Source organism: Sycon ciliatum, chromosome 11 (genome assembly GCF_964019385.1).
Source record: "Sycon ciliatum chromosome 11, ocSycCili1.1, whole genome shotgun sequence".
Lineage (NCBI taxonomy): Eukaryota > Metazoa > Porifera > Calcarea > Leucosolenida > Sycettidae > Sycon > Sycon ciliatum.
This window is the reverse complement of record NC_088653.1, coordinates 19,790,568-19,816,086: the sequence shown is the minus strand read 5'-3', so window position 1 is coordinate 19,816,086 and position 25,519 is coordinate 19,790,568. Positions and strand designations below refer to the sequence as shown.

Here is a 25,519-nt window from a genome sequence, read left to right as displayed (position 1 = left end):
AAATTGTCGGTTTTTGCCCATTTGTGCCCACGTGTCACTTTCAACATACCTCTCTATAACATGACCCAGCTGTGATGTCAGTGGTCGCATTGATTTTATTTTCGGTTTGCTTGTAGGCCTCTGGCACCTGCATTCAGTAATGCCGGAAATTTGGCACTGTTGTGAATAGTTTAGTCGCAAAGTGAAGAATCACGGGCAAAAAGGCCCAATACGTCGAGATAGTTTTATTTCAGCTTTGACCAGCCCTGGGCGAAGTGTTTATTGAAATGTGGAATTTTTTCTTGGTGCACTTCCCTATGTCCAGCTAAACAACAAGATGAGGGTGGCGATGGTCAGTTCTTGAGCTTCAAACGAGCAAAAAGGTGAGAAATTGTCGCTTTTTGCCCATTTGTGCCCACGTGTCACTTTCAACATACCTCTCTATAACATGACCCAGCTGTGATGTGAGTGGTCGCATTGATTTGATTTTTGGTTTGCTTGTAGGCCGCTGGCACCCGCATTCAGTAACGCCGAAATTTTGGCACTGCTTTGAATAGTTTAGTCGCAAAGTGAAGAATCACGGGCAAAAAGGCCCAAAACGTCGAGATAGTTTTATTTCAGCTTTGAGCAGCCCTGGGCGAAGTGTTTATTGAGATGTGGAATTTTTCTTGGTGCACTTCCCTATGTCCAGCTAAACAACAAGATGAGGGTGGCGATGGTCAGTTCTTGAGCTTCGAACAAGCAGAAAGGTGAGAAATTGTCGCTTTTTGCCATTTGTGCCCACGTGTCACTTTCAACATACCTCTCTATAACATGACCCAGCTGTGATGTGAGTGGTCGCATTGATTTTATTTTTGGTTTGCTTGTAGGCCGCTGGCACCCGCATTCAGTAACGCCGAAATTTTGGCACTGCTTTGATTAGTTTAGTCGCAAAATGAAGAATCACGGGCAAAAAGGCCCAAAACTTCGAGATAGTTTTATTTCAGCTTTGAGCAGCCCTGGGCGAAGTGTTTATTGAAATGTGGAATTTTTTCTTGGTGCACTTCCCTATGTCCAGCTAAACAACAAGATGAGGGTGGCGATGGTCAGTTCTTGAGCTTCGAACGGGCATAAAGGTGAGAAATTGTCGCTTTTTGCCCATTTGTGCCCACGTGTCACTTTCAACATACCTCTCTATAACATGACCCAGCTGTGATGTGAGTGGTCGCATTGCTATGATTTTTGGTTTGCTTGTAGGCTGCTGGCACCCGCATTCAGTAACGCCGAAAGTTTGGCACTGCTGGGAATAGTTTAGTCGCAAAGTGAAGAATCACGGGCAAAAAGGCCCAAAACTTCGAGATAGTTTTATTTCAGCTTTGAGCAGCCCTGGGCGAAGTGTTTATTGAAATGTGGAATTTTTTCTTGGTGCAATTCCCTATGTCCAGCTAAACAACAAGATGAGGGTGGCGATGGTCAGTTCTTGAGCTTCGAACGGGCAAAAAGGTGAGAAATTGTCGCTTTTTGCCCATTTGTGCCCACGTGTCACTTTCAACATACCTCTCTATAACATGACCCAGCTGTGATGTCAGTGGTCGAATTGATTTGATTTTTGGTTTGCTTGTAGGCCTCTGGCACCTGCATTCAGTAATGCCGGAAATTTGGCACTGTTGTGAATAGTTTAGTCGCAAAGTGAAGAATCACGGGCAAAAAGGCCCAATACGTCGAGATAGTTTTATTTCAGCTTTGACCAGCCCTGGGCGAAGTGTTTATTGAAATGTGGAATTTTTTCTTGGTGCACTTCCCTATGTCCAGCTAAACAACAAGATGAGGGTGGCGATGGTCAGTTCTTGAGCTTCAAACGAGCAAAAAGGTGAGAAATTGTCGCTTTTTGCCCATTTGTGCCCACGTGTCACTTTCAACATACCTCTCTATAACATGACCCAGCTGTGATGTGAGTGGTCGCATTGATTTGATTTTTGGTTTGCTTGTAGGCCGCTGGCACCCGCATTCAGTAACGCTGAAATTTTGGCACTGCTTTGATTAGTTTAGTCGCAAAGTGAAGAATCACGGGCAAAAGGCCCAAAACTTCGAGATAGTTTTATTTCAGCTTTGAGCAGCCCTGGGCGAAGTGTTTATTTAAATGTGGAATTTTTTCTTGGTGCACTTCCCTATGTCCAGCTAAACAACAAGTGGAGGGTGGCGATGGTCAGTTCTTGAGCTTCGAACGGGCATAAAGGTGAGAAATTGTCGCTTTTTGCCCATTTGTGCCCACGTGTCACTTTCAACATACCTCTCTATAAATGACCCAGCTGTGATGTGAGTGGTCGCATTGCTATGATTTTTGGTTTGCTTGTAGGCTGCTGGCACCCGCATTCAGTAACGCCGAAAGTTTGGCACTGCTGGGAATAGTTTAGTCGCAAAGTGAAGAATCACGGGCAAAAAGGCCCAAAACTTCGAGATAGTTTTATTTCAGCTTTGAGCAGCCCTGGGCGAAGTGTTTATTGAAATGTGGAATTTTTTCTTGGTGCAATTCCCTATGTCAAGCTAAACAACAAGATGAGGGTGGCGATGGTCAGTTCTTGAGCTTCGAACGGGCATAAAGGTGAGAAATTGTCGCTTTTTGCCCATTTGTGCCCACGTGTCACTTTCAACATACCTCTCTATAACATGACCCAGCTGTGATGTCAGTGGTCGAATTGATTTGATTTTTGGTTTGCTTGTAGGCCTCTGGCACCTGCATTCAGTAATGCCGGAAATTTGGCACTGTTGTGAATAGTTTAGTCGCAAAGTGAAGAATCACGGGCAAAAAGGCCCAATACGTCGAGATAGTTTTATTTCAGCTTTGACCAGCCCTGGGCGAAGTGTTTATTGAAATGTGGAATTTTTTCTTGGTGCACTTCCCTATGTACAGCTAAACAACAAGATGAGGGTGGCGATGGTCAGTTCTTGAGCTTCAAACGAGCAAAAAGGTGAGAAATTGTCGCTTTTTGCCCATTTGTGCCCACGTGTCACTTTCAACATACCTCTCTATAACATGACCCAGCTGTGATGTGAGTGGTCGCATTGATTTGATTTTTGGTTTGCTTGTAGGCCGCTGGTACCCGCATTCAGTAACGCCGTAATTTTGGCACTGCTTTGAATAGTTTAGTCGCAAAGTGAAGAATTACGGGCAAAAAGGCCCAAAACGTCGAGATAGTTTTATTTCAGCTTTGAGCAGCCCTGGGCGAAGTGTTTATTCAGATGTGGAATTTTTCTTGGTGCACTTCCCTATGTCCAGCTAAACAAAAGAATGAGGGTGGCGATGGTCAGTTCTTGAGCTTGGAACAAGCAGAAAGGTGAGAAATTGTCGCTTTTTGCCATTTGTGCCCACGTGTCACTTTCAACATACCTCTCTATAACATGACCCAGCTGTGATGTGAGTGGTCGCATTGATTTGATTTTTGGTTTGCTTGTAGGCCGCTGGCACCCGCATTCAGTAACGCCGAAATTTTGGCACTGCTTTGATTAGTTTAGTCGCAAAGTGAAGAATCACGGGCAAAAGGCCCAAAACTTCGAGATAGTTTTATTTCAGCTTTGAGCAGCCCTGGGCGAAGTGTTTATTTAAATGTGGAATTTTTTCTTGGTGCACTTCCCTATGTCCAGCTAAACAACAAGTGGAGGGTGGCGATGGTCAGTTCTTGAGCTTCGAACGGGCATAAAGGTGAGAAATTGTCGCTTTTTGCCCATTTGTGCCCACGTGTCACTTTCAACATACCTCTCTATAAATGACCCAGCTGTGATGTGAGTGGCCGCATTGCTATGATTTTTGGTTTGCTTGTAGGCTGCTGGCACCCGCATTCAGTAACGCCGAAAGTTTGGCACTGCTGGGAATAGTTTAGTCGCAAAGTGAAGAATCACGGGCAAAAAGGCCCAAAACTTCGAGATAGTTTTATTTCAGCTTTGAGCAGCCCTGGGCGAAGTGTTTATTGAAATGTGGAATTTTTTCTTGGTGCAATTCCCTACGTCCAGCTAAACAACAAGATGAGGGTGGCGATGCACAGTTCTTGAGCTTCGAACGGGCATAAAGGTGAGAAATTGTCGCTTTTTGCCCATTTGTGCCCACGTGTCACTTTCAACATACCTCTCTATAACATGACCCAGCTGTGATGTCAGTGGCCCATTGATTTGATTTTTGGTTTGCTTGTAGGCCTCTGGCACCTGCATTCAGTAATGCCGGAAATTTTGCACTGTTGTGAATAGTTTAGTCGCAAAGTGAAGAATCACGGGCAAAAAGGCCCAATACGTCGAGATAGTTTTATTTCAGCTTTGACCAGCCCTGGGCGAAGTGTTTATTGAAATGTGGAAATTTTTCTTGGTGCACTTCCCTATGTCCAGCTAAAAATCAAGATGAGGGTGGCGATGGTCAGTTCTTGAACTTCAAACGAGCAAAAAGGTGAGAAATTGTCGCTTTTTGCCCATTTGTGCCCACGTGTCACTTTCAACATACCTCTCTATAACATGACCCCGCTGTGATGTGAGTGGTCGCATTGATTTGATTTTTCGTTTGCTTGTAGGCCGCTGGCACCCGCATTCAGTAACGCCGAAATTTTGGCACTGCTTTGAATAGTTTAGTCGCAAAGTGAAGAATCACGGGCAAAAAGGCCCAAAACGTCGAGATAGTTTTATTTCAGCTTTGAGCAGCCCTGGGCGAAGTGTTTATTGAGATGTGGAATTTTTCTTGGTGCACTTCCCTATGTCCAGCTAAACAACAAGATGAGGGTGGCGATGGTCAGTTCTTGAGCTTCGAACAAGCAGAAAGGTGAGAAATTGTCGCTTTTTGCCTATTTGTGCCCACGTGTCACTTTCAACATACCTCTCTATAACATGACCCAGCTGTGATGTGAGTGGTCGCATTGATTTTATTTTTGGTTTGCTTGTAGGCCGCTGGCACCCGCATTCAGTAACGCCGAAATTTTGGCACTGCTTTGATTAGTTTAGTCGCAAAGTGAAGAATCACGGGCAAAAAGGCCCAAAACTTCGAGATAGTTTTATTTCAGCTTTGAGCAGCCCTGGGCGAAGTGTTTATTGAAATGTGGAATTTTTCTTGGTGCACTTCCCTATGTCCAGCTAAACAACAAGATGAGGGTGGCGATGGTCAGTTCTTGAGCTTCGAACGGGCAAAAAGGTGAGAAATTGTCGCTTTTTGCCCATTTGTTCCCACGTGTCACTTTCAACATACCTCTCTATAACATGACCCAGCTGTGATGTGAGTGGTCGCATTGATATGATTTTTGGTTTGCTTGTAGGCCGCTGGCACCCGCATTCAGTAACGCTGAAAGTTTGGCACTGCTGGGAATAGTTTAGTCGCAAAGTGAAGAATCACGGGCAAAAAGGCCCAAAACTTCGAGATAGTTTTTTTTCAGCTTTGAGCAGCCCTGGGCGAAGTTTTATTGAAATGTGGAATTTTTTCTTGGTGCAATTCCCTATGTCCAGCTAAACAACAAGATGAGGGTGGCGATGGTCAGTTCTTGAGCTTGGAACGGGCATAAAGGTGAGAAATTGTCACTTTTTGCCCATTTGTGCCCACGTGTCACTTTCAACATACCTCTCTATAACATGACCCAGCTGTGATGTGAGTGGTCGCATTGATTTGATTTTCAGTTTGCTTGTAGGCCGCTGGCACCCGCATTCAGTAATGCTGGAAATTTGGCACTGTTGTGAATAGTTTAGTCGCAAAGTGACGAATCACGTGCAAAAAGGCCCAAAACTTCGAGGTAGCTTGATTTCAGCTTTGAGCAGCCCTGGGCGAAGTGTTTATTGAAATGTGGAATTTTTTCTTGGTGCACTTCCCTATGTCCAGCTAAACAACAAGAAGAGGGTGGCGATGGTCAGTTTTTGAGCTTGGAACGGGCAGAAAGGTGAGAAATTGTCCCTTTTTGCCCATTTGTGCCCACGTGTCACTTTCAACATACCTCTCTATAACATGACCTAGCTGTGATTTGAGTGGTCGCATTGATATGATTTTTGGTTTGCTTGTAGGCCGCTGGCACCCGCATTCAGTAACGCCGGAAATTTGGCACAGTTGTGAATAGTTTAGTCGCAAAGTGAAGAATCACGGGCAAAAAGGCCGAAACTTCGAGGTAGCTTGATTTCAGCTTTGAGCAGCCCTGGGCGAAGTGTTTATTGAAATATGGAATTTTTTCTTGGTGCACTTCCCTATGTCCAGCTAAACAACCAGATGAGGGTGGCGATGGTCAGTTCTTGAACTTCGAACGGGCAGAAAGGTGAGAAATTGTCGCTTTTTGCACATTTGTGCCCACGTGTCACTTTCAACATACCTCTCTATACCATGACCCAGCTGTGATGTCAGTGGTCGCATTGATTTGATTTTTGGTTTGCTTGTAGGCCGCTGGCTCCCGCATTCACTGGCGCCGAAATTTTGGCAGTGCTGTGAATAGTTTAGTCGCAAAGTGAAGAATCACGGGCAAAAGACCCAAAACTTGGAGATAGTTATATTTCAGCTTTGAGTAGCCCTGGGCGAAGTGTTTATTGAAATGTGGAATTTTTTCTTGGTGCACTTCCCTATGTCCAGCTAAACAACAAGCTGAGGGTGGCGATGGTCAGTTCTTGAGCTTCGAACGGGCATAAAGGTGAGAAATTGTCGCTTTTTGCACATTTGTGCCCACGTGTCACTTTCAACATACCTCTCTATAACATGACCCAGCTGTGATATGAGTGGTCGCATTGATTTTATTTCTGGTTTGCTTGTAGGCCGCTGGCACCCGCATTCAGTAACGCTGAAATTTTGGCACTACTGGGAATAGTTTAGTTGAGAAGTGAAGAATCACCGGCAAAAAGGCCCAAAACTTCGAGATAGTTTTATTTCAGCTTTGAGCAGCCCTGGGCGAAGTGTTTATTGAAATGTGGAAATTTTCTTGGTGCACTTCCCTATGTCCAGCTAAACAACAAGATGAGGGTGGCGATGGTCAGTTCTTGAGCTTTGAACGGGCAGAAAGGTGAGAAATTGTCGCTTTTTGCCCATTTGTGCCCACGTGTCACTTTCAACATATCTCTCTATAACATGACCCAGCTGTGATTTGAGTGTTCGCATTGATTTGATTTTTGGTTTGCTTGTAGGCCGCTGGCACCCGCATTCAGTAACGCTGAAATTTTGGCACTGCTGGGAATAGTTTAGTCGCAAAGTGAAGAATCACGGGCAAAAAGGCCCAAAACTTCGAGATAGTTCTATTTCAGCTTTGAGCAGCCCTGGGCAAAGTGTTTATTGAAATGTGGAATTTTTCTTGGTGCACTTCCCTATGTCCAGCTAAACAACAAGATGAGGGTGGCGATGGTCAGTTCTTGAGCTTCGAACGGGCATAAAGGTGAGAAATTGTCGCTTTTTGCACATTTGTGGCCAAGTGTCACTTTCAACATACCTCTCTATAACATGACCTAGCTGTGATTTGAGTGGTCGCATTGATTTGATTTTTGGTTTGCTTGTAGGCCGCTGGCACCCGCATTCAGTTACGCTGAAATGTTGGCACTGCTGGGAATAGTTTAGTGGCAAAGTGAAGAATCACGGGCAAAAAGGCCCAAAACGTCGAGATACTTTCATTTCAGCTTTGAGCAGCCCTGGGCGAAGTGTTTATTGAAATGTGGAATTTTTTCCTGGTGCACTTCCCTTTGTCCAGCTAAACAACCAGATGAGGGTGGGGATGGTCAGTTCTTGAGCTTCGAACGGGCAGAAAGGTGAGAAATTGTCGCTTTTTGCCCATTTGTGCCCACGTGTCACTTTCAACATACCTCTCTATAACATGACCCAGCTGTGATATGAGTGGTCGCATTGATTTGATTTTTGGTTTGCTTGTAGGCCGCTGCCACCCAGATTCAGTGACGGCGAAAATTTGGCACTGCTGTGAATAGTTTAGTCACCATAGCCAGCAATCGCATGTCATCACGTTCATTGAAAATCAACATAATTTTGCGAATCGACCTTTTTTTCAGGATCACTTTTCAACGAGGACGAAGCAAAGTCGGCCGAACGAAGCCTAGAGGAAGAAAATCACCCTCTCCACTTCACCATCACGATACTGACATAGATACGAGATGAAACAACTAAAAAATCCACAAGAAAACTGTACGGCCATCAGACTTTGGTCTCAGAATTTTTATCACGATCAAAAATGTACGAGGAGCTCTCAAAAATAAGCCACAGACGTACCTTTATCGCTCTCTACTCCTTTTTCAAGGCACAAAAGTCGACTCTCCACTTTCAAGCCAGGAACCAGACATACCAGTGGTCCTTTTCAACTGCTCCACGAGCGCAGGAAATGTTCACCAAGGGGCGCAGAGCAGCATCCATTCCAGAAAAAGAGCTAAAATACGAGTGAGACTGCATGCCTGAGTACATGGGTACATGTATGAGTACATGCAGAAAATAGTCAATTTCAGCGTTTCTGCTCCAAACAGCAACTAGCTTCGACTAGAAACAAAGATTACACCAAAGGATCAAACAACAACCATTTTCTGCAGTTTTTTTGCAGATGGCTTCCTTGTGCTTGGCCCAGCACGCCAAAAATAAAAATCTGAAAGTGAAGAATCACGAGCAAAAAGGCCCAAAACTTCGAGATAGTTTGATATCAGCTTTGAGTACCCCTCGGCGAGTTGTTTATTGAAATGTGGAATTTTTTCTTGGTGCACTTCCCTATGTCCAGCTAAACAACAAGATTAGGGTGGCGATGGTTAGTTCTTGAGCTTCGAACGGGCAGAAAGGTGAGAAATTGTCGCTTTTTGCCCATTTGTGCCCACGTGTCACTTTCAATCACGGGCAAAAAGGCCCAAAACTTCGAGATAGTTTGATTTCAGCTTTGAGCAGCCCTGGGCGAAGTGTTTATAGAAATGTGGAATTTTTTCTTGGTGCAGTTCCCCATGTCCACCTACACAACAAGATCAGGGTGGCGATAGTCAGTTCTTGAACTTCAAACGGGCAGAAAGGTGAGAAATTGTGGCTTTTTGACCATTTGTGCCCACGTGTCACTTTCAACGTACCTCTCTATAACATGACCCGGCTGTAATGTGAGTGATCGCATTGATTTGATTTTTGGTTTGCTTGTAGGCCGCTGGCACCCGCATTGGGTGGCGCCGAAAATTTGGCACTGCTGTGAATAGTTTAGTGCCAAAGTGAAGAATCACGGGCAAAAAGGCCCAAAACTTCGAGATAATTTGATTTCCCCTTTGAGAAGCCCTGGGCGAAGTGTTTATTGAAATGTGGAATTTTTTCTTGGTTCACTTCCCTATGTCCAGCTAAACAACAAGATGAGGGTGGCGATGGTCAGTTCTTGAGCTTCGAATGGGCAGAAAGGTGAGAAATTGTCGCTTTTTGCCTATTTGTGCCCCCGTGTCACTTTCAACGTACCTCTCTATAACATGACCCAGTTGTGATGTGAGTGGTCGCATTGATTTGATTTTTGGTTGGCTTGTAAGCGCTGAGACCCGCATTGAGTGGCGCCGAAAATTTGGCACTGCTGCGAATAGTTTAGTCGCAAAGTGAAGAATCACGGGCAAAAGGCCCAAAACTTCGAGAGTTTGATTTCAGTTTCAGCAGCCCTGGGCGAGTTGTTTATTGAAATGTGGCATTTTTTCTTGGTGCACTTCCCTATGTTCAGGTTTACAATAAGATCAGGGTGGCGATTGTCAGTTCTTGAGCTTCGAACGGGCAGAAATGTAGAAATTGTCGCTTTTTGACCATTTGTGCCCACGTGTCACTTTCAACGTAGCTCTCTATAACATGACCCGGCTGTGATGTGAGTGATCGCATTGATTTGATTTTTGGTTTTCTTGTAGGCTGCTGGCACCTTCAGTCGGTGCCGCCTAAAATTTGGCACTGCTGTGAATAGTTTAGTCGAAAAGTGAAGAATCACGGGCAAAAAGGCCCAAAACTGGGAGATTGGTTCTTTTCAGTATTCAGCAGCCATGAACGAGTTGTTTATTGAAATGTGGCATTTTTCTTTGTTACACTTCCCTTTGTCCAGCTATACAACAAGGTCAGGGTGGCGATGGTATGTCGGTCAGCTTGGAACGGGCAGAAAGGTGAGAAATTGTCGCTTTTTGCCCATTTGTGCCCACGTGTCACTTTCAACGTACCTCTCTATAACATGACCCGCCTGTGATGTGAGTGATCGCATCGATTTGGGCATTAGGTAATTTTAGTACAGTAGAGTACAGTAGAGTCGCGCGACGAAGAACGTCGAGCCCAAGAACGTCCTGCATGAAATGCTGAGAACGCCACAGCCTAAAGATAAGAATTGCGGTGTTGGTTTTCCGGCGCCTTTTCGGGTAGATATGATCCAGTACGAATTGTTTCCTAGAACGTGGTATAAGAACGCAGCCAGATTGCCTAACAAAATAAGAACGCCCGGACCAACCCCTTGGAAACAACGTTCTTGGACGCGCGACTCTTCTGTAATAGGAAGATATATGTAGCTCATTGCCATGTGCGATGTGTGTGTGTGTGTGTGTGTGTGTTTGTGTGTTTGTGTGTGTGTGTGTGTGTGTGTGTGTTTGTGTGTTTGTGTGTGTGTGTGTGTGTGTGTGTGTGTGTGTGTGTGTGTGTGTGTGTCTTGTTCGCTATCGTTGCTATAAGAGAACATCTGTGGGTGCACATCCAGTGCATTTGCAGATTTGGGTGCTTCTCTTGCGACGGGCGTATACATGGTACATGGTGCATGGTGTTTGTGTGTGTGTGTGGATGTGTAAGTAAGTAAGTGAGCATGTCTGAGAATACCAAAGTATGTGTGCAAGTGGATCTCTCCGATTTCGCTCAAAATGTGCAGGTAGGTTCCCTTTGGGGTGTGGATCGATTGTGCAAAGCCCTTGAAAAAGTCTCTGAAGGGAACCTTGAAATTTGCATACCCTCAAAATGGCCGAAATATCACATTATTTATGGGTCTAGATAGGAGTCACGACACAGAGTATACGAACAAGTTACGAAGAAAACTCCATCAAGCCAACATTGCCTCACATTAGAAGAGTTCCTGGAGCAGTACCGCTTAGCCACGCCAGGATCCCAGAAGACGAGGTCCATCACCCCTGACGCCACAAATGATCGTCTTGAAAATAGCCAATTTACAAGCGCTGGCAAAACAGCCAGCTACGTCCTCAATTGGCCAGAACTATACACCGGCAGATAGTAGAACACCTCTTCTAGCGCTGAGGACATGTCCCCCATCTTCCTTTTGGGGTTTTCTTGAAATAAACTTTTTTGAATTTTTCCACTCCACCATCCTGAAATGCGGCCAAAGTCATACCTGCGCAGGAAAGCTCGCCCCTCCGCGACGTCTCCTCAGCAATTTATACTCCAACACTACTCCCAAGGCCGCAGAACAAAGTGTATTTTTGGCTCGGACAAGCTTCTGCTAGCTTGCGCCACCAATAATTATCTGTGCGACTGTTGATGCAAAAGTGACTGAAGGCATGAGCGCAATTCGTGAATTAATTATTTATTTTACTACAAGAGGCACAGTGAAATCACGTGCCTTGTGACGCAAGAATGCCAAGTCGCGTGGATCACGGCTCACGAGATTTCAGAGTCACCTTCGTCAAGTGCAATAAGTCTTGTTACTCGCCTTGAACGCCCGTTGGTCTGGAAGTAGGCCCCGGTGTAATATGCCCGAAACTTTGCCGAAAATGCTTTTGGGAAATTCTCGTAAACCTTGCCGAAAATGCTCCCAAACCTTGCCGAAAATGCTCGGAAAATGCTCACGTTTTTTGTCACCCTCGGCACACGCCGTCAAAACCAGGGAGTCAGAAAATACTCAATATGAGACTTGCTCGAGTCTGCCATGGTAAACAATTCATAAACTACTCAACAAGAAGCTTACCCACGGAATGCGGAAGTGACGTTCTTCTTTGGGAAGTTTTTCTTGATACACAACGGCTAAGTGCTCTGTTTCCCCCAAAATGCTGCATCACGAGCCCAAAGTGCTGGGTTCGTGGATTGTACCGAAAATGCTCCAAAAAATGCCGGCATATTACACGGGGGCCTATCTGGAAGTGATCACATTTTGTGTTGTTACTTCGTTCCAGAACACGCTGACCGTGTTGTAGCCTTGTACTTGTAGGCCTACGAACTGGGACTTTCCCTGACCATGTAGGTCGAAGACCAGTGAAATGATGATGAAATCACATTCTTTATGACGTAAGAAATCTCTCATGCAGTTCACGCAACAAGTCCGTGCAGCCAGTGCTGCTTGCGTGCCAGTCAACACAAAGCTACCTACCGAGCTAGCAGCTTTTGTCGAGCATCGACATGAAAACAAGGGACTTTTACTGTTGGACTATGTTCGGAATTGCAGGAGGTAAGTGTGAAAGATGAATAACTCTCCATGCTGTACGGCTGTCGGGGGCATATTTCAACGGCTTGCTGCCATTGCAACACTCCTAGGACAGTTGGTGGGGGTTCTCAGGAGATCAAGCAGGAAATGCAACTCATCTTACCTCTGCCATCATGGTTTGTTCCGAGTAGCGTTCCAGGCACGTTCGCGATTGATGGCCGCGTGTCGTGATCCAGGAAGCGTCATCCTACGTCACAGAGTGACGTCACAAAGCACGCGCTCTCACCGTGCATCTTGCAATAAAATAATTCAAAAACTGCGTTCAGGACTTCAGTCACTTTTGCATCAACAATCGCACAAAAAATATTGGTGGCGCAAGGAGAAGCTTGTTGTTTGGAGGGACAATTGATCACCGCTGCTTTTCCTTGTCAGAGCCAACAATACACTTTGTTCTTCAGCCTTGGGAGTAGTGTCGGAGTAGAAATTGCTGAGGAGACGTCGCGGAGGGGCGAGCTTTCCTGCGCAGGTATGACTTTGGCCGTATTTCAGCTTGGTCGAGTGGAAAAATTCAAAAACGTGTATTTCAAGAAAACCCCAAAAGGAAGATGGGGGACATGTCCTCAGCGCTAGAAGAGGTGTTCTACTATCTGCCGGTGTATAGCTCTGGCCAATTGAGGATGTAGGTGGCTATTTTGCCAGCGCTTGTAAATTGACTATTTTCAAGACGATCATTTGTGGCGTCAGGGGGTGATGGACCTCGTCTTCTGGGATCCTGGCGTGGCTAAGCGGTACTGCTCCAGGAACTCTTCTAAGGTGAGGCAATGTTGGCTTGATGGAGTTTTGTTCATAGCTTGTTCGTGTACGCTGTGGCATGACTCGTTTCTAGACCCATAAATAATGTGATATTTCGGCCATTTTGAGGGTATGCAAATTTCAAGGTTCCCTTCAGAAACTTTGTCAAGGGCTTTGCACAATCGATCCACACCCCAAAAGAAACCAAATTTTGAGCGAAATCGGAGAGATCCACTTGCACACATACTTTGGTATTCTCAGACATGCTCTCTTAAGTATTACCGTCACCGTGAATCCCGGGACGGATGCCCTAATGCCGTCAACCCTGTTTCTGCACCTTGTCCCCACCCACACACTGAGGTGTGGCGAGCCCAGAAGTGGGATATTTTCCACCCAGTCCAAGTCAAGTTCACCAAGAGTTTGACGAATTCACTTAGTGTCGGTCGTTAAGCGGTTTAATAGCCAATTGAGTCATCTTTCAAAGATTCCTTTTTCGTCTCTCTCCTCTCTCTCCTGGGGAGACCCATGTGACCAGTTATGGAAGTGAGCAACTACAATTACAAACGTGTGTGTACATGTATGTGTGTATCATGTGTGTGTGTATGTGTGTGTGTGTATGTGTGTGTGTGTGTGTATGTATGTGTGTGTGCGTGCGTGTGTGTATAAATGTGTGCACTTGTGCATGCGCGTGTTTATGCACGGGTGTATTTTTCTTGTTCTTTACTCTCGTTTTTCTCAGGAGGAGGCCAGCTGAGACACTCTAGTTGTGGTGATGAAAGTTGGGCAATGATGAATACAAGCAAAAGGCTGTGCAAAGAATTTCCAACCACAACCCTGCAGACCGGGAGCCAAATGAACAGGATCTCGACCAGCTTCAATTACATCTGAACATGTTTCTGTAAGGAAGAGTGGACAAGGTACCTGGACATTACAAGAACACTCCGCATGCACGCACATGCATACGGTTTTTTTGTGCTTGTTAGCCCGCACACTGCTTGGCGTTTTAGAATACAGTCAACTTCGCTAATAACGACTGCGGATATAACGACAATTCGCGAATAACGACAGAATTTCTATGCCCAGAGCAAAGTCACATCCAACTGTAATACATATAATGGGACTTCGGGTATAACGACACTTCGCGAATAAGGACACTTTTCTGATGCCCCGCCGAGTATCGTTATACACGAAGTTGACTGTATACATATGCCTTGTGTTACTGTGCAGATACATAGTGTCTGGTATAGCGAAATATGACAAGCACTTGATTGTATTGTGATGAGTGGCCTTTTGGATTATAATGGAACTTGTACTTCACTCCTATGAATAAGATACTGCCAGGCTGTCAAGGATGTGCACACTCGACTGCTTTGGTCTCGGGACAAAATCCGCTGGCCCGCACTCAACCGGATTATAAACTGTATTGCATTGCTGGTGCCAATGTAGTAGACTTTATGTATGGAGATTTGTGATGACCTTGGTATACGTTATTTACTGTTGCTCACGGGAAAAACTCCTACTCGGTCTAGACAAAACCTTGTAAACTTGAATTTACTGTTGCCAACGGGCAAAACTCCTACTTGGTCTAGACAAAACCTTGTAAACTTGAGTTTCCAACTTTTTGATACCTCAGCCAAGATTGCCATGTCCAGCACGGTGAGATGGATAAGTGAGGCCAAGAAGCAAACACTTGCTGCTCTCTGATTGGCCGAGGGCGGCTGGCCAGTCATTTCAGGTGTGAAGTGCAGTGCCAGGATGGGCTATAAAAGTAATCATTCCAGGAGGGGATGGTGGTCGGGGTTTGGGATGGCCAGAATTTTAGATTTTTTTCTGCAGGCCTGTTTCTCCTTCCTCACGAAGAAACAACAAGAGTTTGAGGAAGGAGAAACAGGCCTGCAGAAAATCAGCAGGCCAAGAAGCAAACACTTGCTGCTCTCTGATTGGCCGAGGGCGGTTGGCCAGTCATTTCAGGTGTGAAGTGCAGTGCCAGGATAGGCTATAAAAGTAATCATTCGGGAGGGGGTGGTGGTCGGGGTTTTAGATTTTTTTCTCCAGGCCTGTTTCTCCTTCCTCACGAAGAAACAACAAGAGTTCAGCCATCAGCAGGCCAAGAAGCAAACACTTGCTGCTCTCTGATTGGCCGAGGGCGGTTGGCCAGTCATTTCAGGTGTGAAGTGCAGTGCCAGGATAGGCTATAAAAGTAATCATTCCGGGAGGGGATGGTGGTCGGGGTTTGGGATGGCCAGAATTTTAGATTTTTTTTCTCCAGGCCTTTTTCTCCTTCCTCACGAAGAAACAACAAGAGTTCAGCCACCAATCAGAGGGCAGCAAGTGTTTGCTTCTTGGCCTGCTGATGGCTGAACTCTTGTTGTTTCTTCGTGAGAACACTTGCTGCTCTCTGATTGGCCGAGGGCGGTTGGCCAGTCATTTCAGGTGTGAAGTGCAGTGCCAGAATTTTAGATTTTTTCTCCGGGCTTGTTTCTCCTTGCTCATGCAGAAACAACAAGAGTTCAGCCATTCTTCCCTCATGCAGAAACAACAAGAGTTCAGACATCAGCAGGCCAAGAAGAAAACACTTGCTGAACTCTGATTGGCTGAGGGCGGTTGACCAATCATTTCAGAATTCTCTCCGCCGGCTTAGAGAATTCTAAAATTCAGTCAATCAGAGTTCAGTATGAGGAAGTAGGAAGGACTGTTTTCGGTGTCTCAGTGTCTCTAGCTGGCATGGTTTTGAGCAACACTCTGCCTGAAGCAGGGACGCATACCCTAGTACCCAATCACAACCCTATTTCAAACAGCACTCGAGCCAGATACCCAAATATCTAATTTCTGCCATCGCTCTCACTCACACGCACACACCCACAGACACACCTGACTGCTAACAATAGAATTGTACCGCACAACTACACGAATATGACAGTAGCATAGGGTGTACATTCCAAGCGGCAGGAAAGCCCCCGAGGCCCTGCACAGTACAATGCCGCAGAAGCATGGTACACTGCACCTTACAAGCTACGATGGCACATCCAATCACCCAGCTCTCCCGGCATTAGAATTCTCTTTGTCGGCTTGGAGAATTCTAAAATTCAATCAATCAATCAGAGTTCAGTACGAGTAGGGACTTCGGTCACCAGCACGCTAAGAAGGATTGCTGAGGGATGAAGTCCTACCTCCTTTACCGTGTAGTTAAATCCCACAAACGAGTCACTTAAAAAGTATGTTGCCCTAGACCTGTGATCACCAGGCTGCGAATAGGGCAGCGTCTACTTGACTCAAGGGAAAGGATTTCATTGAGCAACTCTCCAACTCTACAGGGATGCATAGCCCCCCCCCCCCACACACACAAGCACACTCTGCTAAAGGCTGCAATTCCGTGGAGGCAACCATACCAGTATGGATACCCTAGTACCCAATCACAACCCTACTTCAAGCAGCATTCAAATCAGACACTGAATGCCGTTACATCCAAATATCTCCTTTCTCCCATCGCTCTCACACACACACACACACACAGACACACCTTACTGCTAACAATAGAATTGTACCGCACGACTACACGAATATGACAGTAGCATAGGGTGTACATTCCAAGCGGCAGGAAGGCCCCCGTGGCCCTGCACAGTACAATGCCGCCGAAGCAAGGTACACTGCACCTTACAAGCTACAATGTCACATCCAATCACGCAGCTCTCCCGGCATTATAATTTAACAAGCTGTAAACTGCGGAGTGGTTGACGATAGGGGAAGCATACATGTTGCGCTTCTTGTAAGGCCGTGGTGTACAAGCAGTCATGCTGGCAACCGTTAGTTTCATGCGGGGAGCATCTCCTCAGCACACACACACACATACGCACAAGCCCACTGCTATTACATAACGACGGCCATGATCCACACACAACAACCAAGATAGCGGCAACAAGCGGCAACAAGCGGCACACTTGGAAAACATATTTTTTTAGACACATGCAAAATTAAAGGTTGATCGTTGATGTCCACTGCATCACTGTAGATGTTTGCAGCAGCAATAGCGTGAACAGTTCAGTCCGATGCACGTCTGAAGGCAAAGAAAAATATCACACGAATACAGTGGAACATAAATTATCCCCACATCATCTATCCGCAAGATCAAGTATCGGAATGGCAGCCGGAAGGCCGATTACCCGGAACGGCAGTTCCTCCAAAGTTTCGAAAATATAAGCAATAAAAAGATGCACAATGCAGTACTTGAGTTCACCAGTGCAGTCGTGTAGTCTGTAGATATACCAGGTTAGTGTGTGCTGCTAGAATGCCCGTCGTCAATGTATGGTGGTATGCATTTTCGATGATGAAACTGTATGGCATGCATGTACATGTACATAGTCCTTGTATGAGCCCGATGTCACTCTCTTATTATACGAACATTTTCCCCATCTGAGCTCCTTCTGAACAATGTCTGCCCAGAAGGGTTGGGATATGATTGACGCTATACTACAAAATGAGAATTTGACATGTTCTTGTAGCGTGGCAACCCCGGCAACCCTGTTCTACCGTAAAGTACAGTGAATAAATCACCATCACCATCCCTGCTGCTGCTGCTGTGTCAGGGACTCACAGCTCCCACATCACAGCATGTGTGATGTGGGAGTTTAGATTGAGTTACTACTCATCTGCAGTACGGTATACTATACAATCGAATGCAGAAGATCAACACCTGTTCGGAGAGTGCGGCCATACTGGACTGATTATGTACAGTTCCACCCACCAGTACCACCAGTATCACCAGTATCACCAGTACCACCAGTACCACCAGTATCACCAGTATTACGGTCTGAACTGGCTAGCATGTCTTATGCGCAGGCCGCAAACTAAAGCCCGTCCGTCGACAATACTCTGCCTCAATTTCTAGCTGATTTCTTTGCCCTTCGAGTGGACAGAATAGATTCGAAAAATCGCTCTGGGAAGCAACAATTTTAATGACGTGGAGGAAGTAGATAAAAAAACTTCACACCTAGAGTGACATAGTCGATCAAGTAGCAGCCAGTCGTAGCTGCCACGCAAGGACAGTACCTGGCACAGTCATGACTGGTTTTGGCATACATCAGTGCTAATATTTATATTTACCCATCACAACCATGACTAGTTTGACATATGTCAGTGCCAACATGATCCCATTACTTATCGCTCACATCATCCATAACATCTGTATGATATTGGCCTTCACTCGTTGAATCGAGTAGAGTAATGTCAATCTAAGTGCTAAGTATCACGCATGATTTGATTCATAATGACTAGTCTTAGGTTTTTAGTATCAGTTGTCTGATGATTGCAGTGGCATGAAACTTTGAGTTACGACAAATCCAAACTGGACCTACTTCACTTTTTTCGTGTTTTGTGTAAGTATGAGTGTTCAAGCAGCGTGATGTCAGCACTTCCACAGCATATTACTAGTATGGCATTCGCCAGGCTCACACAGAATGAAATGGCCGCGTTATTCTCGAGAACCTCGTTTGAAGCACCATTGACACTATCACTATGAATATTTTGTGAAGTGACATGTGACATGTGATACTCGAGAAAAGGAAATGCTCATTGCGTACAGTCACATGCAGTCGCAAGGCCATTGCCACAGTAGTTGACCAAAGTGCAACTTTTGCGACTTCCTGCATGTTTTACAGGATAAGCCTCACACAGCATTACAGTATATGCATGAATGTACAGCTGGACATGCACACCAGTACTTGTACAACTAAAGCGCGATGCACTATATCACTTCTCCGAGGCGATGAGCGTCGAGTGACAGCCTTTTCATATCGTGCAAAGAATCTTCGATGCACAATGCACGGCACATTCCAGCGAAATCCAGGAGGGCACGCTCAGTCCAAAACCGTACGCGAGCCGCAAAACATGTGTCACGTGCGCCTGCCGTGTAGAAAGTGTTGCGCATCGCTCGTCGCAGAAGTTGAACTTGGCTCATTTCCCCGGCGGAGCTGCGACAGCCTTCAATGCAAAGTTTTGCAGAAAATGACTGTCGATCACATTGCTCGTCGCTCATCACGTCGCAGAAACGATAATGTGCATCGCGCTTAACATTGTGTCAACATGGTCGAGGGCCTCATCGGTACGGGGCGCCAAATATACATTTCATGTCGGATTTCACCGAGCGCAACTGCAGTAAACACACTGACTATTGACAGCATTGGAAGTATCACAACTACACTTAGCAGGATATGTACTAGCTGAATGTCATCTACAAGACTAGAAGATCACGTCAAAGCCATCTTACGACTTACTCTTCCAACGCTCCATGAAGGGCAACCAAAGTGAAGTTTGTCTCCTCCACGCAGTATGTGTGCACTGGGCTTGCATGTCCGCAACTCTGCTCTGTGTCCGATCCCCAGCTGAATGCCGATGCCCACTGCATCACAGTCGGTGGTTGGAATAGCGATGGTGTGTTGCACTTGTCCACTGTCCAGTTTGATGCACGTCTGCGGAGGAAGTTGAAAATGAAGACATAAACAGCGTGAATTCAGCATATTCTTGTGGCCTCCCAATCGCCGTCCTGGAGAGAGTGCATTTCAAAAAATGCGAGTAGACAAGAAGTGTTTCACACCTTTTCGGCTGCGTCTTCTTGTCTTTGTTTATTTTTTCTTGATGCCATCAGTGATGTCTTGGCTTCACAGCTCTGCTCATACACATTTTCTTTTCTGTTTTTTTTTTGTTGCTGAAAACTACTGTTGTGGACATTGAAGTTCATTGAAAGCACGCACACCTACCTCAACCAAAAAACAAACAACCTGCCACCCATTTGCTCGGCATTGATCGGCCAGATCTGCATGCCGCCTGTCCTGGTTACTAACACTGAATCTGTCCTCAGCACAAACTGTCAACTCCATCCAGAATACAATCCTACGACTCGTAGAGTACAGAACTATATCTGGTCTTAGGGTGGTAAGTGCAACACAGCTAGGGAAAGAAATCGTTGCACTGAGTCGACAAGATGTTTCCAGTCTGAGGCCGCTGACAGCAGATCAGTCGTAACCAACTTTCGTCTGGCTGAACGCGAACTGGCTTCTCTCCCGCATTTCAAAACGAGATAAAGTCAAGCTCATTAGAATTTCGGTTTGTACGGTGTTTGCAGCAGTGCGGATTCGAATCTCCTCACGCATGTTCCTGACGATGACCCAGAGTACGTTGTCGTGCCTCCAGGTGTAACGTCCCTGGTCCAGTGCTACGCGGCATGTGCCAAGCATGTGGTGCGTGGTACAGGCCCATGCATGGCACAAACTACAGTACGGATCAACTACCGTGTTTCCCCAACGGTGAAGGTTCGTCGGAGAAGGTAGTACGTCAAGGGTTGACGGAAGAAGAAATTTCAAATCGTTACCAGTACCACCAAACAAAAGGGATTTCCACGAGGGGTCCAGCCACATCACCGAAGTGTGTGTGTGTGTGTGAGAGAGAGAGAGAGAGAGAGAGAGAGAGAGAGAGAGAGAGAGAGAGAGAGAGAGAGAGAGAGAGAGAGGGTAAGAGAGAGAGTAAGAGTAAGAGAGAGAGAGAGAGAGAGAGAGAGAGAGAGAGAGAGAGAGAGAGAGAGAGAGAGAGAGAGAGAGAGAGAGAGAGAGAGAGAGAGAGAGAGAGAGAGAGAGGAAGAGAGAAAGCGAAAATGAGAGCGAGCGGGAGAGAGAGAGAGAGAGACAGAGAGAGAGAGACAGAGAGAGAGAGAGAGAGAGAGAGAGAGAGACAGAGAGAGACACAGAGAGAGAGAGAGAGAGAGAGAGAGAGAGAGAGAGAGAGAGAGAGAGAGAGAGAGAGAGAGAGAGAGAGAGAGAGAGACAGAGAGAGAGAGACAGAGAGAGAGAGAAAGAGAGAGACAGCGAGACAGAGGGAGAGACAGAGAGAGAGACAGAGAGAGAGACAGAGAGAGACACAGAGAGAGAGAAAGAGGGAGAGAAAGAGACAGCGAGACAGAGCGAGAGAGAGAGAGAGAGAGAGAGAGAGAGAGAAAGAGAGAGAAAGCGAGAGAGAGAGAGAGAGAGAGAGAGAGAGAGAGAATCAGGCAGACAGAGGATCAGACTCCAAACTAGAATTGCTGGGCCCTAAGTGGTTTGCTTATTAAGACATATTGTGTTGCAGATATTTGATGTACACGTGCGTAAACGGTTGTGACAGGCTACCAGTGCCCTGTAAGCATTTCAAACATTTTTAAAGCAAACATATTGCGAGCTAACTTACCAGTCCGATGAGCAACGGAAGCCAGCATCACGTGTGGATGGCATCTTCGATGCTTCTGCAGCAGATTTTGTTGACACTGTAGCAGACCTCCATGAAGCTGTAGCAGACCTCGATGACGCTGCAGCAGACCTTCATGACGCTGTAGCAGACCTCCATGACGCTGCAGCGGACCTTCATGACGCTGTAGCCGACCTCCATGACGCTGTAGCCGACCTCCATGACGCTGTAGCCGACCTCCATGACGCTGTAGCCGACCTCCATGACGCTGTAGCAGATCAAGATCACGCCGCAGCAGACCTCGGTGACGCCGTAAAAGAGAGAGAGAGAGAGAGTGAGAGAGAGAGGGGACAGAGAGAGAGACAGACAGACAAAGAGAGACAGAAAGGGAGAGACAGGGAGAGAGAGACAGGGACAGAGACAGAGAGAGAGGGAGAGACAGGCACACAGAGGATCAGACTCCACAATCGAATTGCTGGACCCTAAGTGTTTTGCCTATTTAGACAAAGTATCGCCAGATATTTGATGTTAGACTGACTCATAGACTCGTTCACAGCCAAGCAACACACAACCCGGATCACGGGGATGAAGTCACTTGGCTGCCCCGCATTATCAAGCAAGTCAGAGCCCCACACTTCCCTTGAAAGAGTTAGGATGAACGGAAGAAGGACTCATCGTTCACTGCTAAGGAACACGCATCCTGAATCACCAGGTATGGAGTTACAAGGCTTCCCTCATTGTCAAGCATATCAGGGCCTCACACTTCCCTTGAAGGAGTGAGGTTAAATGCATTACTCACTCATCGACTTGGTCACTGCCTATCAACACACATCCCGAGTCACTGAGCATGAAGCCATTTGGCTGCCGAAGATTATCAAGCCTATCAGAGCCCCACACTTCCCTTGAAGGAGTGAGGTTGAATGCAAGACTGACTGATCAACTCGTTCAATGCCAAGCAACACACAACCCGAATCACCGGGCATGGAGTCACTCGGCTGTCTCGCATTATCAAGCATATCAGAGCCCCACACTTCCCTTGAAGGAGTGACGTTGAACGCAAGAAAGACTCATCGTACACTGCCAAGCAACACACATCCCGAATAACCAGGTATGGAGTGACAAGGCTTTCCCACATTATCAAGCATATCAGAGCCCCACACTTCCCTTGAAAGAGTGAGGTTGAATGCTAGACTGACTCTTCGACTCGTTCACTGCCAAGCAACACACAACCCGCATCAGCGGGCATGGAGTCACTCGGCTGCCCGGCATTATCAAGCATATCAGAGCCCCACACTTCCCTTGAAGGAGTGGAGTTGAACGCAAGAAGGAGTCATCGTACACTGCCAAGCAACACACATCCCGAATCACCAGGTATGGGGTGACAAGGCTTCCCCACATTGTCAAGCATATCAGAGCCCCACACTTCCCTTGAAGGAGTGAGGGTGAACGCAAGAAGGAGTCATATTACACTGCCAAGCAACACACACCCCGAATCACCAGGTATGGAGTGACAAGGCTTCCCCACATTATCCAGCATATCAGAGCCCCACACTTCCCTTGAAGGAGTGAGGTTGAATGCTAGACTGACTCATCGACTCGTTCACTGCCAAGCAACGCACACACCGAATTACCGGGCATGGAGTCACTTGGCTGCCCCGCATTATCAAGCATATCAGAGCCCCACACTTCCCTTGAAGGAGTGAGGTTGAATGCTAGACTGACTCATCGACTCGTTCACTGCCAAGCAACACACAACCCGGATCAGCGGGCATGGAGTCACTTGGCTGCCCGGCATTTTCAAGCATATCAGAGCCCCACACTTCCCTTGAAGGAGTGGAGTTGAACGCAAGAAGGAGTCATCGTACACTGCCAAGCAACACACATCCCGAATCACCAGGTAAGGGGGGACAAGGCTTCCGCACATTGTCAAGCAAATCAGAGCCCCACACTTCCATTGAAGGAGTGAGGTTTAACGCAAGAAGGACTCGTCGTACACTGCCAAGCAACACACATCCCGAATCACCAGGAGTGACAAGGCTTCCCCACATTATCAAGCATATCAGAGCCCCGCACTTCCCTTGAAGGAGTGAGGTTGAATGCTAGACTAACTCATCGACTCGTTCACTGCCAAGCAACACACAACCCGGATCACCGGGCATGGAGTCACTTGGCTGCCCGGCATTATCAAGCATATCAGAGCCCCACACTTCCCTTGAAGGAGTGGGGTTGAACGCAAGAAGGACTCATCGTACACTGCCAAGCAACACACATCCCGAATCACCAGGTATGGAGTGACAAGGCTTCCCCACATTGTCAAGCATATCAGAGCCCCACACTTCCCTGGAAGGAGTGAGGTTGAATGCTAGACTGACTCTTCGACTCATTCACTGCCAAGCAAAACACAACCCGGATCAACGGGCATGGAGTCACTCGGCTGCCCGGCATTATCAAGCATATCAGAGCCCCGCACTTCCCTTGAAGGAGTGGAGTTGAACGCAAGAAGGAGTCATCGTACACTGCCAAGCTACACACATATCAGAGCCCCACACTTCCCTTGAAGGAGTGAGGTTGAATGCTAGACTGACTCATCGACTCGTTCATTGCCAAGCAACACACAACCCGGATCACCGGGCATGGAGTCACTTGGCTGCCCCGCATTATCAAGCATATCAGAGCCCCACACTTCCCTTGAAGGAGTGGGGTTGAACGCAAGAAGGACTCATCGTACACTGCCAAGCAACACACATCCCGAATCACCAGGTATGGAGTGACAAGGCTTCCCCACATTATCAAGCATATCAGAGCCCCACACTTCCCTTGAACGAGTGAGGTTGAATGCTAGACTGACTCTTCGACTCGTTCACTGCCAAGCAAAACACAACCCGGATCAGCGGGCATGGAGTCACTCGGCTGCCCGGCATTATCAAGCATATCAGAGCCCCACACTTCCCTTGAAGGAGTGGAGTTGAACGCAAGAAGGAGTCATCGTACACTGCCAAGCAACACACATCCCGAATCACCAGGTATGGGGTGACAAGGCTTTCCCACATTGTCAAGCATATCAGAGCCCCACACTTCCCTTGAAGGAGTGAGGTTGAATGCTAGACTGACTCATCGACTCGTTCACTGCCAAACAACGCACACACCGAATTACCGGGCATGGAGTCACTTGGCTGCCCCGCATTATCAAGCATATCAGAGCCCCACACTTCCATTGAAGGAGTGAGGTTGAATGCTAGACTGACTCATCGACTCGTTCACTGCCAAGCAACACACAACCCGGATCAGCGGGCATGGAGTCCCTTGGCTGCCCGGCATTTTCAAGCATATCAGAGCCCCACACTTCCCTTGAAGGAGTGGAGTTGAACGCAAGAAGGAGTCATCGTACACTGCCAAGCAACACACATCCCGAATCACCAGGTGTGGGTTGACAAGGCTTCCCCACATCATCAAGCATATCAGAGCCCCACACTTCCCTTGAAGGAGTGAGGTTGAATGCAAGACTGACTCATCGACACGTTCACTGCAAAGCAACGCACATACCGAATTACCGGGCATGGAGTCACTTGGCTGCCCCTCATTATCAAGCATATCAGAGCCCCACACTTCCATTGAAGGAGTGAGGTTGAACTGAAGAAGGACTCATCGTACACTGCCAAGCAACACACATCCCGAATCACCAGGTATGGAGTGGCAAGGCTTCCCCACATTATCAAGCATATCAGAGCCCCACACTTCCCTTGAAGGAGTGTGGTTGAATGCAAGACTGACTCATCGACTCGTTCACTGCCAAGCAACGCACGCACCGAATTAACGGGCATGGAGTCACTTGGCTGCCCCGCATTATCAAGCATATCAGAGTCCCACACTTCCCTTGAAGGAGTGAGGTTGAACGCAAGAAGGACTCATCGTACACTGCCAAGCAACACACATCCCGAATCACCAGGTATGGAGTGACAAGGCTTCCCCACATTATCAAGCATATCAGAGCCCCACACTTCCTTTGAAGGAGTGAGGTTGAATGCTAGACTGACTCTTCGACTCGTTCACTGCCAAGCAACACACAACCCGGATCAGCGGGCATGGAGTCACTCGGCTGCCCAGCATTATCAAGTATATCAGAGCCCCACACTTCCCTTGAAGGAGTGGGGTTGAACGCAAGAAGGACTCATCGTACACTGCCAAGCAACACACATCCCGAATCACCAGGTATGGAGTGACAAGGCTTCCCCACATTGTCAAGCATATCA

The 25,519-nt window shown here is 46.9% G+C and overlaps 3 long non-coding RNA genes across 6 annotated transcripts; 2 read left to right on the top strand and 1 right to left on the bottom strand.

Moving 5' to 3' along the window:
- The first annotated feature begins 312 nt into the window (after positions 1-312).
- Positions 313-14,413, top strand: LOC135827383 (uncharacterized). 4 transcript variants are annotated; one of them, XR_010555423.1, is made up of 10 exons: positions 313-362; positions 671-728; positions 2,137-2,194; positions 2,503-2,560; positions 7,629-7,686; positions 8,652-8,709; positions 8,860-8,931; positions 9,241-9,298; positions 9,969-10,026; positions 13,801-14,413. It is a non-coding gene; the product is annotated as an uncharacterized LOC135827383 (long non-coding RNA). The 4 variants fall into 4 exon arrangements; XR_010555420.1 differs by lacking the exon at positions 2,137-2,194 and adding an exon at positions 1,771-1,828; XR_010555421.1 differs by lacking the exon at positions 2,137-2,194.
- On the top strand, positions 2,865-6,946 carry LOC135827384 (uncharacterized). Its single transcript, XR_010555424.1, has 12 exons — positions 2,865-2,927; positions 3,236-3,293; positions 3,601-3,658; positions 3,967-4,024; positions 4,333-4,390; positions 4,699-4,756; positions 5,065-5,122; positions 5,431-5,488; positions 5,798-5,855; positions 6,164-6,221; positions 6,530-6,587; positions 6,896-6,946. It is a non-coding gene; the product is annotated as an uncharacterized LOC135827384 (long non-coding RNA).
- A 2,209-nt stretch (positions 14,414-16,622) lies between the features above and the next one.
- LOC135827706 (uncharacterized) lies at positions 16,623-22,509 on the bottom strand. The gene is made up of 3 exons (XR_010555523.1): positions 21,273-22,509; positions 19,331-19,525; positions 16,623-17,115 (listed from the first exon to the last, which is right to left on the bottom strand). It is a non-coding gene; the product is annotated as an uncharacterized LOC135827706 (long non-coding RNA).
- Between the last annotated feature and the right edge of the window lie 3,010 nt (positions 22,510-25,519).